The following is a 16,365-nucleotide window of genomic DNA, read 5'->3' on the forward strand; positions in this document are numbered from 1 at the left end:
GAATGCTTTTGTAAAGGAAAGGACAAGCGATTCATTTTTGGTACGTTTCTTGATCAAATTTTTAACTACATTTCAGAAATGCAGATTGTATTGATGTGTGCTTATTTATGTAAATGAAATGCAGAAAATGCATGAAGAACAAAAGGCAAGGCGTCGCAAAAATGTGTATGATCACCATATGTCGCGTAAGGGATACGCGGGATTGAGAGAAGAGCTGGTAAGTACAAATGTCAGATATTTTTAGTTGTTAGGCTACATCATATATCATTTTAATGTAAATCTGATGGAGCTTTTTTGAGATATAGTCTAAAACGGTGCCGCAGGAGGAAATTGATAGAGCAACGCTTTGGGTCAAAGGACGCCAAACCAAACAAGGAACTTTTAAACATGATGCGATTAAAGAAACTGCTGAAAAAATTGTATGTATCTTATACTTGTTTCATTTTGCAATTCCAGTTTGGTGTCATTATTGCATTTCTGAAATTTAACCTGAAACCCATATTGCATATGGTAGGAGACACTGAAATGTAAGGAACGTGATGGTGAGCTGACCGTAAATAGAAGTAATGATGTGCTGACATTAGATTTGGGGACTCCGGGGCACACGGGAAGAGTTAGAGGCATAGGGGGTTATGTTTGTAACCCAAATGGATACTTCCACCTTCGAAAACACAGAAAGGAGAGCGTTAATGAGTCAATGAGACAAAGTGTGAGGAAGATACTTGAAGAAGAGAAACAGAAATTGGAGGATGAGTTGAGGGAGAAGATATATGCTGAAGAGAGGGAAAGATAGTGGCCGAGGAGAGGGAAAAGATAGTGGCCGAGGAGAGGGAAAAGATAGGGGCTGAAGAGAGGGAAAAGATAGCGGCTGAAGAGAGGGAAAAGATAATGGCAATTGAAAGGGCATTCTTACTTTCTAGGATTGAACAATTGGAAGCAAGAATTGATGTAAGGAGCCGTGAGGCAGTTCCAGCTGTTGGAGTAGGAAAAGTTGTGGCCACTGACCACACATCTGGCCAAGCAAGTTGTTCACATGTGATAGATTCATGTCTTAAGACTGCTAACAAACAAGACAATGTTATAGAAGATGGTGTAGTGAAAAATGTTTTGGCTGTGATGGAGAAAGAGTTGCTGGAAAAGCAGAGGAAGAAGACTTCAAAGGTCAAGAAGTCAAACATTGATTTTGAAGCAGCAATTGAAGAAGTTGCCCATGAACATAATGCCGGGAAGAATCAGGTGCATATTGATGGGGTGATAAATGATAAAGAGGAAATAGAATCGGTGGATTTGACCTTGCTTGATCAAAGAACAAAGGTACATTTAGCTGCATTATTATTTACATATTGTTCTAATTGCATCTGTGTGTGATTCAATTCTAGAATTCAATAATTTATAGGCTGGGTTTTGATTATACTTGATATGTTGAATTGTGCAGCTGCCCAAAATCTGTAGATTGACCACTGATGGTCAAAACAGATTGTTCTTTTATTGTTGCATGAGTTTCTGCATATCAGTGTGCTTATCTTATTATGTGTATTATTATTTACTTATTGTTGGTATAGGTAAACCCTATGGAGAAGAAATGCAAGTTAGCATTGGATTCAATTGACCATATTGTTGCTCTTGCTACGGTTATGACAAGCGATGGTCCATTAGAAGTTTGTCATGTGACTCCTTTGGGAGATGACAAATTACGTGTTTCCGTTTATGCTGCTTTGGAGGAAAAGGCTGTGATTCCATTTGTTGTAGAAGATGAGATAACAATAGTAAAGCAAGCTATGGGGAGCTGGGTAATGTGGCCAAAAAAATTGATAATATTTGATGAAAAGGTATACATATCTTTGTATATGAACAGCAAGTTTTTATTTTGGTATTTTGAGGATTTTCCCATTGGTAACTAACTTGTTTGTTCATTTAGAAAAAAACAAGTGGTAAAGCAAGTAGGAAGCAGAAAAGGAATCATTTTGCGCAAGATGTAGAAGAAGAGTTTGACTTGCAGCCACTCGAATCAAGCTTGCCAGCAGCATTGCAGAAGTTATATGAGTGGGGAAAAGAAGGATTCAAAGATTGGAAAGCTGTTTGCTTTTATAAAGAAGAGCATGTATTTGGTATTAATGCTAAAAGCTATCTACTTGGCTTGGATGTTAAAAGGCTTGCAAACATGGCAGAAGTAACAGGAACCCTCATAGTGCTGTACATGAGGTAAATTTATGTTATTAACATGAAGTTTAGAACCTATTTTGGTTATTCATTAGTATGTGATATATGCATGTTCTCTATGCTTTAGGTATTTACATGATGTGCTAAAAGAGTCCAAAATGCTAGACATGGTTGGTTTCGTTGACCCAGCATTGACTGGTGAGATAGGATGTGGGAGTGCAACAACGAGGTCCCGAAGTATAAAAGATCGCCTGATAAGTGCTTCTCCAAATCAGATTTTCTTAGTGCCTTACAATCACTACAAAAAAGAATTACATTGGCTTCGGAAGTTTGCGTCGGCACACTTTTGCCGTCGCCAAAGACTGGCATTTCGCTTTGGCAAAGCTACACCGTCGCACGTCTTACGACCGAGTAGATATGCCGTCGCATGGGGGTAGCTAAAGATTAGAACATGGCTTCGGCAAAGATCAGCTGTCGCAAGGTATGAAAAGTTTGCCACTGCAACATACATGCCGCACTACTAGAATTTTCCTCATATACATCGGCCAAAAACCGATGTAAAAAAAAATTTGTACACATGTGTTAGTGGGTGATGTAAAAGATCGGAAAAAAATAAAAACCGATGTCTCATATAATAATAAACATCGGATTATGTTCCAGAATCGATGTTAAACTGCTATTATGATCACAAATTGGTGTTTTTAGATATTGTTAAACCTTCATATTTATGCATTTATTGCTTAACGAAATATAGGTCCAACAGCACTAGTAAGAATTTTAACATCGTTACTCATTCTAGAAATGATGTGTTATATTCTCTTACACATCGATGTTTTTGAAGTTTGCCTGCTGTTTATAAGTTTTACGGGTACTTGCCATATATCACACTATTTAATATTGAATCTACATTCTTTTGTATTACGCGACCGATGTTAATTAATCTATTAAATATCGTTTCCTTTTATGAAGCGATGTCCATTTTTCTATTAAACATCAGTTTTTGAGATTGGCACCGATGTTCATACTTATACTAGACATCATTTTTCATGTAATAAATCAATGTCCATTGGATTGTTTTACATCGTTTCTTACTTATTAAGTCGATGTCCATTGAGTTGTTTTACATCGTTTCTTACTTAATAACTCGATGTGCACTGAAGAAAGAGACATCGATTTTTGTTTCCAATCTGATGTATCATCTCTTTAATGACATTGTTTTTGAAGTGTAATACTGATTTGAAATAGACGTATATACATCATGTCCTTTACATGAGCATGATGTCCACTAACTTTGTAATTGCTGCTACAAAATTGATCTAATCCACATTTGACAACATGAAATCCCAAATAATTTAATATGGGGCATTGCATTAATTTGTATCCAACATCAAAGATGTTAATAGTTAAAAAAATAGGCAAAAAGACCCCAACCTACTTCAAGGCTAGCCTAAAACATACCATTGCAATAAGTGTACATGTAGTTTTGTTCACAGTTGCTGCAACAGTACAACGTACTACTCCAAAATGGTTCACGAAAAATCTAGCTAGCCTTACTCAAAATCACTTTGCTAGTCAACATCTATAGCAAAGTTTGCAAATAGTTAGCCACCTCAATGCACACCTCGTCAAGTTGCTGTTGGGTGTATCATTTTCGAGTCTTTGCTGCCCACTAGGAATGTATTTCATAATGTAAGTCATAATCATCGGGTAAACGCGCTATTTATAATTAAACTAAAATTTATATTAAAGTTTATATCAACTATAATGCATATACCTTCCTAAATGCTCAGATCCCATCTTGCTTGCAAGATGCTTCTACTCGGGGCTATTAGCAAAATATTCACGCTCCCTGCGCCTAGCAGCAATCATATCAACACTCTTGTTTATATCAGCTTGGGAGCGATTCACAACACCAATCCAAGGGAACTGAAGTCTATATCTTCCTTCCAAAATCTAGAAAGTAAAGGTAAAGAGATTGATTAAAAATGAGAAACTCCAAAGATGGCAACCAAAATGATACTGTAAGGAGAATATGGAGTATAATTAAGCTAATATCCAAAGGAGAAACTCCAAAGGAACTAAACTGTTTCATTTGCAAGCAATGCACATCACAAGACCTAAGATCCATCGGATGCAATAATTAATTAAGCTAATACCAAGGGTGAAGGGTGTAAAGCTACCAACAACTTTGACCTATCTAACAAGTCAAGCAACAGTGAAATCAAACCGAGAATTGAAAACTTCAAAAAGCGAGGAAAAAACAAGCATGATTCATAAATCATAATCCAATAATACCTATAATATAATTGACTCATAACAGAATACCTGTACAACACTCTCAAAATGAACAAAAAAGTGCCACCCAAGTCATTAAATTAATTAATTCCACATCCTTTAAAAGCAACCAGTATTTCTCTTCCCCCCTCTCCTTATGGCTATGAAATTGCATTCAAAATCGCAATTCTTTTTGGAAATGAAAATTAAGCTAACAGAAAATCACCGAAGCAAACTTACATCGACTGCATTTGTACCTTGGTCCATAAGATCAATCTTTGTGAGAACTCCAAATGTCCTCTCACCTGATCATTTGGTATACAAACAACTTAAAGTCAATGTGCATAAATGGAAGACTTGTCCTAATAAGAGCAGCTTGCGACTCTCAAATAACATACACACTATTATTTGAACAAAAGCGTGTAACAAGTTATAAGATTATAACTCACTCTGACTTTTCTTTTTACCAAGCTCAAGGACAAATGTGATGTAGTGGGAAATATGTATAAAACCAATAAAAATGAGAACCGCCAGAACTAGGATTACAGTAGTAATCACCTTTCATCGTTTCACGTAATACTTCTTTATGCAAATAACTGTTTTAGAAATTATCCCCAACATTAGCAATTTAATTTAGCTATTAGAAACGGCTACAATATTTTCCAACTCTGTAGTGTCCAGCTTGCTTTCACCTCACCGCTGAAGATAACCTTTTACTTCCTCGATAGTTTTTACCTTCCAATTTACAACTTTTCAGTTTCCTTAACTTCTCCCTATTATCTTGTTTTTGTAATCTGTTAATCTGAGGAGGTATATTACTCCACCCACCATATTCTTTTAGCTACCACATATCTGAAAATCTAGCATATTGTCTATAAGAACATTGTTCATAATCTTACCTTTGGGATCTACTTCACAAGAGATCTTAATTGCATCAGACGTAGCAAGATCTTGGTTGGCAGGGGAAATAGCCATAATGATACAGTTGGGCTGCAAGAGAAGCCATATAGCAAAAATCTATCACCTGTCAGTTGCCTTAACACGTAGATAAGTGACAAGCCAGGCAGCTGCTTATATTACGTTGTACATTTTTACTGTAAAAATCTATCACCTGTTCATTTTTACTCTATTGTTCATTTTAACTTTTGGTCTAACTTCTTTTTATCTCCATCTTTCCCATTAGCATATTTATCATACATATGAAACACCAAAATCGCACAAAATCACATAGGAATCTAATCAACATCATTCATTATTATGAAATCTCATAACCTAGTTTCTTGTAGATATTCTCAACCGTTTGCTTAAATTACCTTCTCAATGAAGCCCCTAACCATGTTCTCAATGTCCTCTACTATGCTCTCTGCCTGACCCTCTACAAGACCACCAAATTAACACAACGTCAGTTTAATTCCTATAAGGTGCCCAGAGAGCTTGACAATGATAGCGTTTGCAAAGGTCTTAAGGAATGTAACTCACCCTACAGCTACCTTTGTGAGTCCAGGAAGATCTATTAGTGCTAAGTTCACAACTGCCAAGTGCAAGCAAATCATAAAAACGAAAAAAAAAAAAAAACAGATAAAATTATAGCATTGTGAAAGTACTTGAAATAATGAACTCTAGGTACAAGCAACAACCACAAAAAAATTGTGCAATTACCATATAATGTAAACAGTCATCTCCAATGTTGTGGTCTAAAATAGCTCATGATCTAAAATTTAATTTAGATCTACTGAAAGTACTATTCATCCAAATTTTAGATCGAAATTTTTAGTACTGAAAGTCCTATTCATCCAATTATATAAACATGTGATCCTATATACCGGATTTGTTAAGTTATTCAAGTCAGCACAATCCTAGGAAAAATTGCACAATATGAGCAACAATTCTGTCTCACCATTAGGGGAGTAGATGCTAAGATGGATTGGCACACTCGAAATCGCCTTGGTCCTGCCGGTCTCTCTATCAGTCTCATCAGATATCTCCTGTCTAACAGCAGCTATACATTGAAAACAATATCAACATCTACAAGTAAAACGCAAACTGCAAGTCTGAAACAATTTGCAATAGCAAGAAAAAAAAAAGAAGATAGAGAAATGTACCAAAATCAGTGAACCTCTTCCTCGGGAGGTGCATAAACTCGGAGTAAAAAGACACACACACATACATACTGCCACAATGACACACACACACAAACACACACACAAACAGTTGCAACATCAGAAACCATGAATTGATTACAATGAAGTAACAAGCAGAATGAGTAGTTACTGTTTTCACTTGTTGGCCCAAGCTTAAAACTTCCAAGCTAAAGAAACCTTCATGACTAGATAACACAGTTTGAAGTCTCCTCTGCAAAACCCAAAACCTATAACTCAACAAAAGCGCAAAAATTTCCCAAAATCAATCACAAACAATGAGAAGAATCGAGAGAGAGCAAACCAGATATGGAGAATGCCCAGAAAGCTCATAACATGAATGCCCAGAAAACTCGAATGTAGCCCACAAAGCTTCGGTAGATGAAACACAAATCCTTGGAAGCAAAATAAGAAACAAAATCAGATCAGTGAATTAAGGACTCACAAATCCTTCGAAGACATGCATTGAACAAATTCGTCAATTACCTATGACAAAAAGCTCAAATTTTCTCCAAAAGGCCGGCCTCGATCTCTGATTCTCTTCACCGTCTTTGAGCAGAGGAGCTGGTCCGAGGCAGAAAAAGAGGAGGACGAGGCGGGTCGGGTTGTGATTGTAGCCGGAGAACGAAGACAAGGAGGAGGGTTGTGGTCGGAGGCGGAGAATGAAGAGGAAGATGATTTTTGTCGGAGGCGGAGAACGAAGAGGTTGATTCTCTTCACCGTCTTCGAGCAGAGGAGTTGGTCCGAGGCGGAAAAGGAGGACGACGAGGAGGGTCGGGTTGTGATTGTAGCCGGAGATCGAAGACGAGGAGGAGGGTTGTGGTCGGAGGAGGAGAACGAAGGAGGAAAGGGAGGTTTGGTCGAAGGAGGAGAACGAAGGAGGAAAGGGAGGTTTGGTCGAATAGTGTTAGGGCAATCTGAAGTCAGTCCAAATATGTCTAAGTGTGAGAATGAACTTTTCCTCTCTCGCGCCTCTTTAAAATTTTTTAACTTAGCCGCTCCGCATTTTTCTGAAAATTCAAATGAAAGTTTTGTCATCGGCTAATTTCAAAACCGATGTCAGTTATATGCATACAAATCGGTTTTTGAGGAATCGATGTTAATAACGTTGTTTTACATCTCGTGTATTTCTCACCGATTTAATTGTCATGATGTCTATGAGCATAATTCTAGTAGTGCCGTCGCGTAAGAACTTAAGAAGGCTACGATGCTACGGGATTCTTTTAAGAAAATCTGATTTCGAATCAAAAAAGCCTCATTTTCTTCAACCCTCATCCTCTCCCACAACCCTCTATATCCTTTTCTCCGTTCTTGTTCCAACTCACCAAATTGAGCTTCGGAGAACTTGGTTGCCATTGGGTTGATCTGGATCCAGATCCAGGGCTTATTCTTGTTTGTCTATTTCAATTAATTTTCTTGATCTCCTATCGTTCCTTTTCCATTATTATTGAACTCTAGTCAACTAACATGCTTCAATTTCGTTGGCTGGGTTTCACTGCGAATTCCCCTTTCACTCTGGTTTGCCAAATGAGAAGCCTCCAATCTCCCCCACCCCCCATCCTTTATCACGACTATTCTCTGTGCATCCAATTTCACAACAAAAAAAGAAAACCCTAGATTTTTGGGGAAAATCAGAATGAATGTCAAGGACATCTTGGGTTTGCTCAAAACCGTGCATCCCTTGTAGCGGGAGAAGAAATCCCTGCCTCGCAAGGAGTCTCAGTGCAAAGTAAGGTTCTAAAAATCGGCCTTGGCGGCTGAGTTCCGTTCGGATTTTGGTGTAGTCGATGGAGCTAGGCAGTGGGCTGAAAATCGGCCGGCTAGTCAGGCTAGGCGGAGCCTAGGCGTTCTGGGTGGGTCTGCTGGGCGCTCTCCTTGACTGACTCACTCCCTCATGAATTTCTGGGTTGAAGATATTGGAATTTGGTAAGTTGAATTTCTGGGTTTATTTTTTTCAATCGATCTATCTGGGTTCTCACTCTATCATGGATTTCTGGGTTTTCAATTGAAGTCTCGAGCTTTTGGTCAACTGGTCTTGCTCTTGGACTCTTGGTTCGATTCAAAAATCTTCAAGCTTGGTAAGTTGTTCGCTGCCTTTCTCAGTTTCTCTTGGTTCGAATAATGAATGTACGAGTTTTACTATGATCAAATTGTATTATTGAGCTGTTGACAGGTTGGATAGTTTGCTGTTTGAATGTTTTCCAGTTTTGGAATTTGAAGTTAGCTTACTGCCTTGCTCTGTATCTGACTTATCTGTTTGAACTTTTGATGATTTTGCATCTGTTTTGGATGGGAATTGAATATTTGTTTGCATATTGGATGCTAAATCTGTGTTTAGTAGTAAGTAGGAGAAAAATGGGGATGACCCAGTTTCGTAGTTCTGGCAATTTAGCATCAAAGATTGCAAATATTCCTTTTTGGTCAACTAGGGGTCTTATGTTGTAGACTAGTGTGTATGGTGGTGATTGTGTTTTGGACTTGTTTGTTGATTGGACTTTGCTTACTGCCTTGCTATAAGCCTATAATGCTATGTTTCTAATTGTCAGTCTCTGTGTTTACATTGTGGGAGCTTATGTACGTACTTGGTTCATTTGATAGGCCAAGCTGTGGTGTGACTGTCCCTTCTAGACTGAAGATGGTATGTGCCTCCTGCGTGACTGCAGCGTCTACGAATGCCCGGAAAATGAATTTTCGGAACCTTTCAAGAGGCCCTTTCATCGTGGCCTTCCATCCGACAGTTTGGTTTGTCAAGATGACAAGCTGCAGGGGTGTGTTGACCGCACTCTAGACAGTAGGGCTTTCAGAGGCTGGATTGAGACAGATAACCCTTGGACAAATGATGACGAGACTGATAATGGTAATTTACTGAATATTATCTTTTATCTTATGCTTTCTAGTATTAACTGTGGTTTTAGTCCTTAGTAAAGATTTTATTGATTAGCTGAAGTAATTTTAGATTCGAAAGTCATTATTTATAATTTAGTGTGGAATGCATATGCTATATATATTATGAGAGACATCAGAAACCAATGAAGACAATAGGCTTGCATTTTAAATGACAGAGCTAAACTTTTTTGGATCTTCCCATTTATTGAATGTAGGTCATGTTTTATGGTACATGTAGCAAACAAATTCTGAATGTAAAACTGCCTCAGTGGTTCTGTGTTCGTTTCTCTCAATGAAAAATTTCTTGTTGGAGTAAATAACTGATTTTTAATCATGTTGTTCAGAGATTGACTCTATTAACTTCTAATCTGCAGATGAGATAACATATGTGAACCTTCTACTGAACCCTGAACGTTACACTGGCTATGCTGGTCCATCAGCAAGAAGGATATGGGATGCTGTTTATTCTGAAAATTGCCCAAAATGTGAGTCGAAACTTTTGGTAGATCTACTTGGTTGATCTAAATTTACACTCAAATGTACACTTTTCCAAATTTCACTCTAAATTTCACTTAAATGTACACTTCTCCACACTAGGATCTATGCTTTCGTAAAGTAATTAATCAGAGGATTTCAATATCAATTTGCCTGAACTTTCATATCAGTAAGTGTAGTCCCAAGTCTCATGCTCATCCTCCCTCTCTTCACTTATCTATGTAGATAGAAAACGGACACATATCTGGAGGAAGATCCCTGCAAAGCTTTTCTTGAAGTAGAGGAAGAAAAGTACCTTGTATTATCTTGTAAACTCTTGTATAAGAGCTTCATTTCTTTTGTAACATTCATGAGAAAAATCAAAATGTAACATTCCCTTTTCAATATGTTTAATTCCTTTTTGTACAGCTTTTATTATAAAAAAAAAAATCTGGCATTGCATATTTGCATGCCAGATTTTTTTTTATTCATAAATAAAATTTTGCGACGGCAATTTCACCATCGCAAAGCTTTGGTAGCCGTCGGTGGCATCGCTATAGATATTTGCGACGGCATTTTTTAGTCGCAAAATGCTTGCGACGGCAATGTCTTGCCGTCGCTAATAAGCTTGCGACAGTGCATTAGCCGTCGCTAATATCAATGGCGACGCCCCCAACGACATCGGCGCAATTGCTGTCGCCTAGCCGTCGCCATTGGTCTTTTGCGACCGCAATTTCACTTTCCGCGACGGCACAGCGCTGTGGCAATTTGAATTTTTTTTGTAGTGAATGCATCGTATGTATATGCTTAAACCAAAGCTTTATTATTCATATATTTGCCACTTTTACATGCACATGAATATTTTCCTGAAATGATTTTAATGAACTATAGTGCTCATTGGATATTGACTGTGATCGATCCGGACAATGACACTGTCTATTACATGGATCCGTTAAAAAGACGCCTTGGGGATAACGGAGAATGGAAAGATATTGTTGACACGTAAGTTGCTCAAAACTGACTTTTCACTGGAAGTTTGTTCAACTATGCTGGTCCTTTTCTATTGTTAGTCACCTTATACATTGTTGGTCTTTTCTAATGTTGATCTGCTTAAATATATATAGTGCCATATCAATGTTTAGAGCAGACCGCAACAAGAAAGGACGAGGTTTTCCTCAATGGAAGAACATGGCAGTATGTGTTTGATATATTCATTTTCTTTTGAATAATAATTCAGTCAATAAGGAGTAGTATATGTATGTTGTTGATTGATGGTGCACGTTGTGTATTTTTGTAGGGTATTCCATCACAGCCAAACGACAAACAGTGTGGGTATTTTGTGATGAGATATATGAGGGACATCATACATGATACAAACTTGGGTTTTGCAGAAAAGGTAACTGAGTTTGCTGTTAGTTTGCTATTTTGAAATGACAAAGTCTGCAGGTTTGCTGTTAGTTTTCAAAGTAGTATGTACTATTGTTTCAGTTTATCAAATGGCATGGCATGAGTTTAATTTTTGATTTTTAAACTATTACAGTGGGGTAGGAGAGCTAACTATGTTTATAGTCAAGTGGAAATTGATGAAGTGCGTAATGAGCTCGCAAGTTATGTGCTCAAGAACATCCTCAATTTGTAAAGTCTGCAGTTGCTTATGGCCTAGAATCTCTGAAGTGAAATAGGCAAGAAATGTGTTTTTGTGGTCTGAAGTGATGATTTAAAGTACATTTCTTCACTTATTTTGCTATTGGAGTAGCATATATAGATGTGCTCCTTATTTTGCTATTGGAGTAGCATATATAGATGCTCCTTATTTTGTATTGTGTAATCCATTTAGGTACAATTTATGTGGGTTATAACAATATTAGATTGATCTATATTAAGATATATCGATTTACTGTTCATTTGGTAATTACTGATTTTGGAACTGTCGTGTGAAAGCCTACATCTAGCTAATTTTCTGTCATCTTAGTTCAAAACAGACAATGGATGCTTACAAACAAAAAGAGTGGTGTGAATAAGAGTCCCACAATGCGCACAAAAATACCAAAAACGTCGTCTGAATTCAAAACACACAATGAATGCTTACAAACAAAAAGAGTGGTGTGAATAAGAGTCCCACAACGCGCACAAAAATAAACAATCGTCATCTGAATTCAAAACACACAATGGATGCTTACAAACAAAAAGAGTGGTATGAATAAGAGTCCCACAACGCGCACAAAAATACCAAAAACGTCGTCTGAATTCAAAACAGATAACAGCTGCCTTGTAAAGAGAGTTGTGTGACTTAAACTCACATAACGAGTACAAAATAAAGCGACATGTAAATCGTAATCACACAACAGTTTCTAAATCTGCCCGTTGTCTGAATAATAGTCACACAACAGCTAATGGTGTCGACAGACTGCCAGCATGCTGTCGACATGCTGCCGAGAAGCTGCCGAGCCCTTCACACGACGGTTCCCTACAATTGACCTTCATCAGACGGCGCCTCGATATACGACGGTTTGCCTTCATATCAGATGGCAGTTTTTAGCCGTCGTCTGATTCAATTTTTGTAGTAGTGTCCAGACACAATTTCAATGATAGCATAGACAAAGGCATCCCTTGATAGAATTGCATCCTTCCTTTCTCTTGATGAGTTGAAGCCTGATGTTATAGAGAACCTTCCTAGAGGTAGTTCTAATACTGCAATTGAAATATTGGATGCAAATTTCTCTTGGGAATTATCTTTCTGTTCATACCTACACTAGCAAGCTAGTTCTCTACATCACCAAGCATAAGTAACACCCTCTTTGAGACACCCACAAGCCATGGTGAGGCCCAACCGAGACATGCATCGTGTAGCCCTATGTTCAGGCTACGCGGCGGTATCCGGAAGTCGCAAATCCGCCACCGGGAAGCCACCTTTCCGCCCTTGCCAAGATGCCCCCATAACATAGCTTTCTACATGTTAAATAGACTAGAATAGTAGCTTTGCTTGTCCCACATCGAAGAACAAGTAAATGAGAAGCATTCCTTCATCTATAAAAGGAATGCCTCCTCCCACAACTCAACACATTCATTACATCTCTTGTAATCTTGTTAGGCCGCAAGGCTCGACACACTAGTATAAGCTTTCAAGTGGACGTAGTCTCCCGCTCATGCGGAGGCGAACCACTATACACCTTGTGTCAATCTCTCTCTCTCTCTTTACTTATCGTTAATTAGATCCCCACGGATCCAAGCATTAACATTGGCGCCGTCTGTGGGAAGCCGACACACAAAGGCTTCGTCACCTACCACGAACTTTGACCCGAAAATGTCGAGTCGACTCTCATTCAACATCAAAACATAGTCGGTCAACGCCCGGCGGAGTCGGTCAACGCCCGGCGGGGTCGGTCAACGCCCAACATGGCTGGTCAACGCCCGGCGGAGTCGGTCAACGCCCGGCGGGGTTGGTCAACGCCCAACATGGCTGGTCAACGCCCGGCGGAGTCAGTCAACGCCCTACTCAAAAAGTCAAAGCTAGCTCAATTGGTCTCCGCTGAACACAAAAAAAAAAAAAAAAAAAAATTTCTGGGCGGCAAATCTTCTCTGGACACCCAGAGATCTTCTCTGGACACCCATTCTCTTCAAGGCCTCGTCTTCCTCTTTGCATCGCTCAGCGGCATGACCAGGCCAACTCGGCCGAGCACCACGTTCCGCTCCGCCGGACAACCCCTACGGCACTTGCTCGCATAGCTCTCAGCAGCAACCCAGCACATATCAGCCGGCACCGCCAGCATCAGCGGCGGCCACTGCTTTCTTTTTTTCTTTGATCGATCGCAGCAAAACACCGCCTGCATACCACTGAGCAAAAACCAACGCCGCCGCTAGGCCTGTCCTCCAGCGGTCCCGCTACTGCAAACTGCTGAGTTCCAAGTACCGCCGAACTCGGGGCCTCCGCCGAGCACCTAATCCTCCGCTCCGCTAGCCATAGATCCTCCGCCCGGTGCTCCACCGCTTCGCCCAGCGAACTGCAGCAACTCCTCTTCACGCTCTACAAGGCTTCGTTACGGCTCCGCCGGGGAAGCACCGCTGCACTGCTGCGCGCCAATCTCTGCACGCACCACTGGGCACCGCCGGCGTCTCACTCCCTTGACAGCGATCACCGCTGGGCGTCATCCTCTGCTAGGCCTGCCATCCATGTCTCCGCTGCAAGCTGCTCCGCTGCACACTCGCTGCACTGTTCCGCTGCAGCTCCCTCCACCAGCGGCCAAGCTCCGCCCAACTTCGGAGCTCCGCCCAACTTCAAAGTTCCTGCACCTCCACCGCCACAATTCTTCAGCGGCAAAAACTCCGCCAGGAACCGCCAAAACTTCACTGGCACCGCCAGATAGCTTCTCCCCCGCTGAGTTCCGGGACCGCCGCTAGCCACCTCCGCTGCGCTCCTCCTCCAACTGTAGCTCCGAGTTCCGCCGGACTTTTTTCCTCCGCTGGACTGTTCATCGACTGAGCTCTAGGGCTCCGCCAAACTCAAACTATCCGCTGAACGAGAGCTCCACTCCGCTCCGCTGGCCAAGCACCGCCAATCTCCTCCGACGGCCACAACTTCCTCCGCTGACCAAGAGCACCACTGACGGCCCCATGCTTTCGATTTCTTGATGCATCTCCTCACCCAGGCGTCGATCGGAGATGGAGCTCAGCACTTTCTTTCTGAAAAGCTGGAAAACAGATAAGTTGTTCTTTCGGTGCTGCAAAGCTAAATTGCGAAGGCATGTATATGTCTATTATAATCATCCAAGGCATATATGGTATAATATATTCTCATCACTTTGCTACACGTCCATGACCAAGCATATATATATTATATTCTCATTGCTGCAAAAGCATACACATGCCATGCATTTAAAAGTCGGCAACTCATGATGGCATACATATGTCCACAACTCTACATATTATAAGCACATGCCATCTGTTAAGCATGCTAGTGCCCTGATAAGTCCATGAGACCATGACAAATGCATATCCAATTGCATTCACATTATGTAGCTATGGGTATATGCCTACATGCTTGTAATAATCAAAGCCTGCAAGATCACATGCTACGCCCAACTTTCTTGTCTCAATTATGCTTCTGTCATCCATTAATATATACTAGGCATTAGCACACTTGTTGACCAATACTTGGTCATGCGGCAGTATCGTTTCAATTCTAGCATTCTAGAGATATGGCATTAGCTCACGGCACATGTCCATGTACTAAATGCCATGCATATATGTGAAACAATAATATCACTATGATCGCCACCATGACATTCTCAAATATGTGTACGCTAATTCTGCGTTGCACATATTCAATCACATATGATCGGTTCATCATATGGACAAAAGTGCTAATCATTTACCTTATCTTAATGTTGACGAGGCACAAGCACCGTTTCAATCAACGAGATCATTAGCCTTCTACTAAGGAACTTCACCGGAGCAATGGAGCGTCATGCTTGGACAACTCCAACATGATTTGTGTACTTAGATCATTTCCAACTCCAACTCGCTTCAAATCGGCATAAGATAAGTGCCTTCCTCTTATCTTTACGCTCTTACAATTTGAGCTACCGCCGATGCCATGACTATACGTGTCTCTATAACCCTTAAGCATGCCTACAACATGTTATTAGCAACTTTCCTACAAGTACATGCTACACACATACATGCTTAAAATCACTTTCATGTGACATTCATCTAGAACCTTGTGACACTTATCGCTCAATTAAACATGCTCGGATAAATGCTTGCGAAACGGTTATGACTCGCTTGGGTATCAAAGCATGGCCGCGACTCGCTTGGGCTACGCCCCGCTCGCTCATATAGCGCCTACACCCAACTTGCTCGAACACCTAACTCGCTCCACTTATCCAACATGCTTTAGTTACGCTCTCGGTTCACAATGCTTCATACATATGGTCTAGCCTCCGGGCACCACATTTTTTCACGTTTTCTTACGTATGGTCTAGCCTCCGGGCTCCACGAGTATATGGTCTACGACCTACCGCCATGCGGCAGGGCGACGCCCCATTATCTCATGCACTTCATACATTAGTGCACCTCCGATGTAACTACATATACGAATTTTTGTCTTTTGTGATACAGGATGGCGAGTCCCTTCTTGCTTGCGGAGCTCGGGGACTTGTAGGGGCCGTGCGCCTCTCGGATATTACTTATGCTTGATGACTTCATGATTTGAACTCCCCAACCAAGAAGCTACTCTTACTCGGGGACTTCGGGGACTTGTTCATACCTACACTAGCAAGCTAGTTCTCTACATCACCAAGCATAAGTAACACCCTCTTTGAGACACCCACAAGCCATGGTGAGGCCCAACCGAGACATGCATCGTGTAGCCCTATGTTCAGGCTACGCGGCGGTATCCGGAAGTCGCAAATCCGCCACCGGGAAGCCACCTTTC

General features: G+C 40.6%; 2 long non-coding RNA genes across 2 annotated transcripts; one reads left to right on the top strand and one right to left on the bottom strand.

Moving 5' to 3' along the window:
- Positions 1–4,098: 4,098 nt before the first annotated feature.
- On the bottom strand, positions 4,099–5,826 carry LOC121049047. Its single transcript, XR_005799212.1, has 4 exons — positions 5,748–5,826; positions 5,334–5,424; positions 4,675–4,739; positions 4,099–4,113 (listed from the first exon to the last, which is right to left on the bottom strand). It is a non-coding gene; the product is annotated as an uncharacterized LOC121049047 (long non-coding RNA).
- Positions 5,827–10,823: 4,997 nt separating this feature from the next.
- Positions 10,824–11,328, top strand: LOC121049048. Its single transcript, XR_005799213.1, has 3 exons — positions 10,824–10,934; positions 11,057–11,126; positions 11,230–11,328. It is a non-coding gene; the product is annotated as an uncharacterized LOC121049048 (long non-coding RNA).
- The last annotated feature ends 5,037 nt before the right edge of the window (positions 11,329–16,365 follow it).

Source organism: Rosa chinensis, chromosome 5 (genome assembly GCF_002994745.2).
Source record: "Rosa chinensis cultivar Old Blush chromosome 5, RchiOBHm-V2, whole genome shotgun sequence".
Classification (NCBI taxonomy): Eukaryota; Viridiplantae; Streptophyta; class Magnoliopsida; order Rosales; family Rosaceae; genus Rosa; species Rosa chinensis.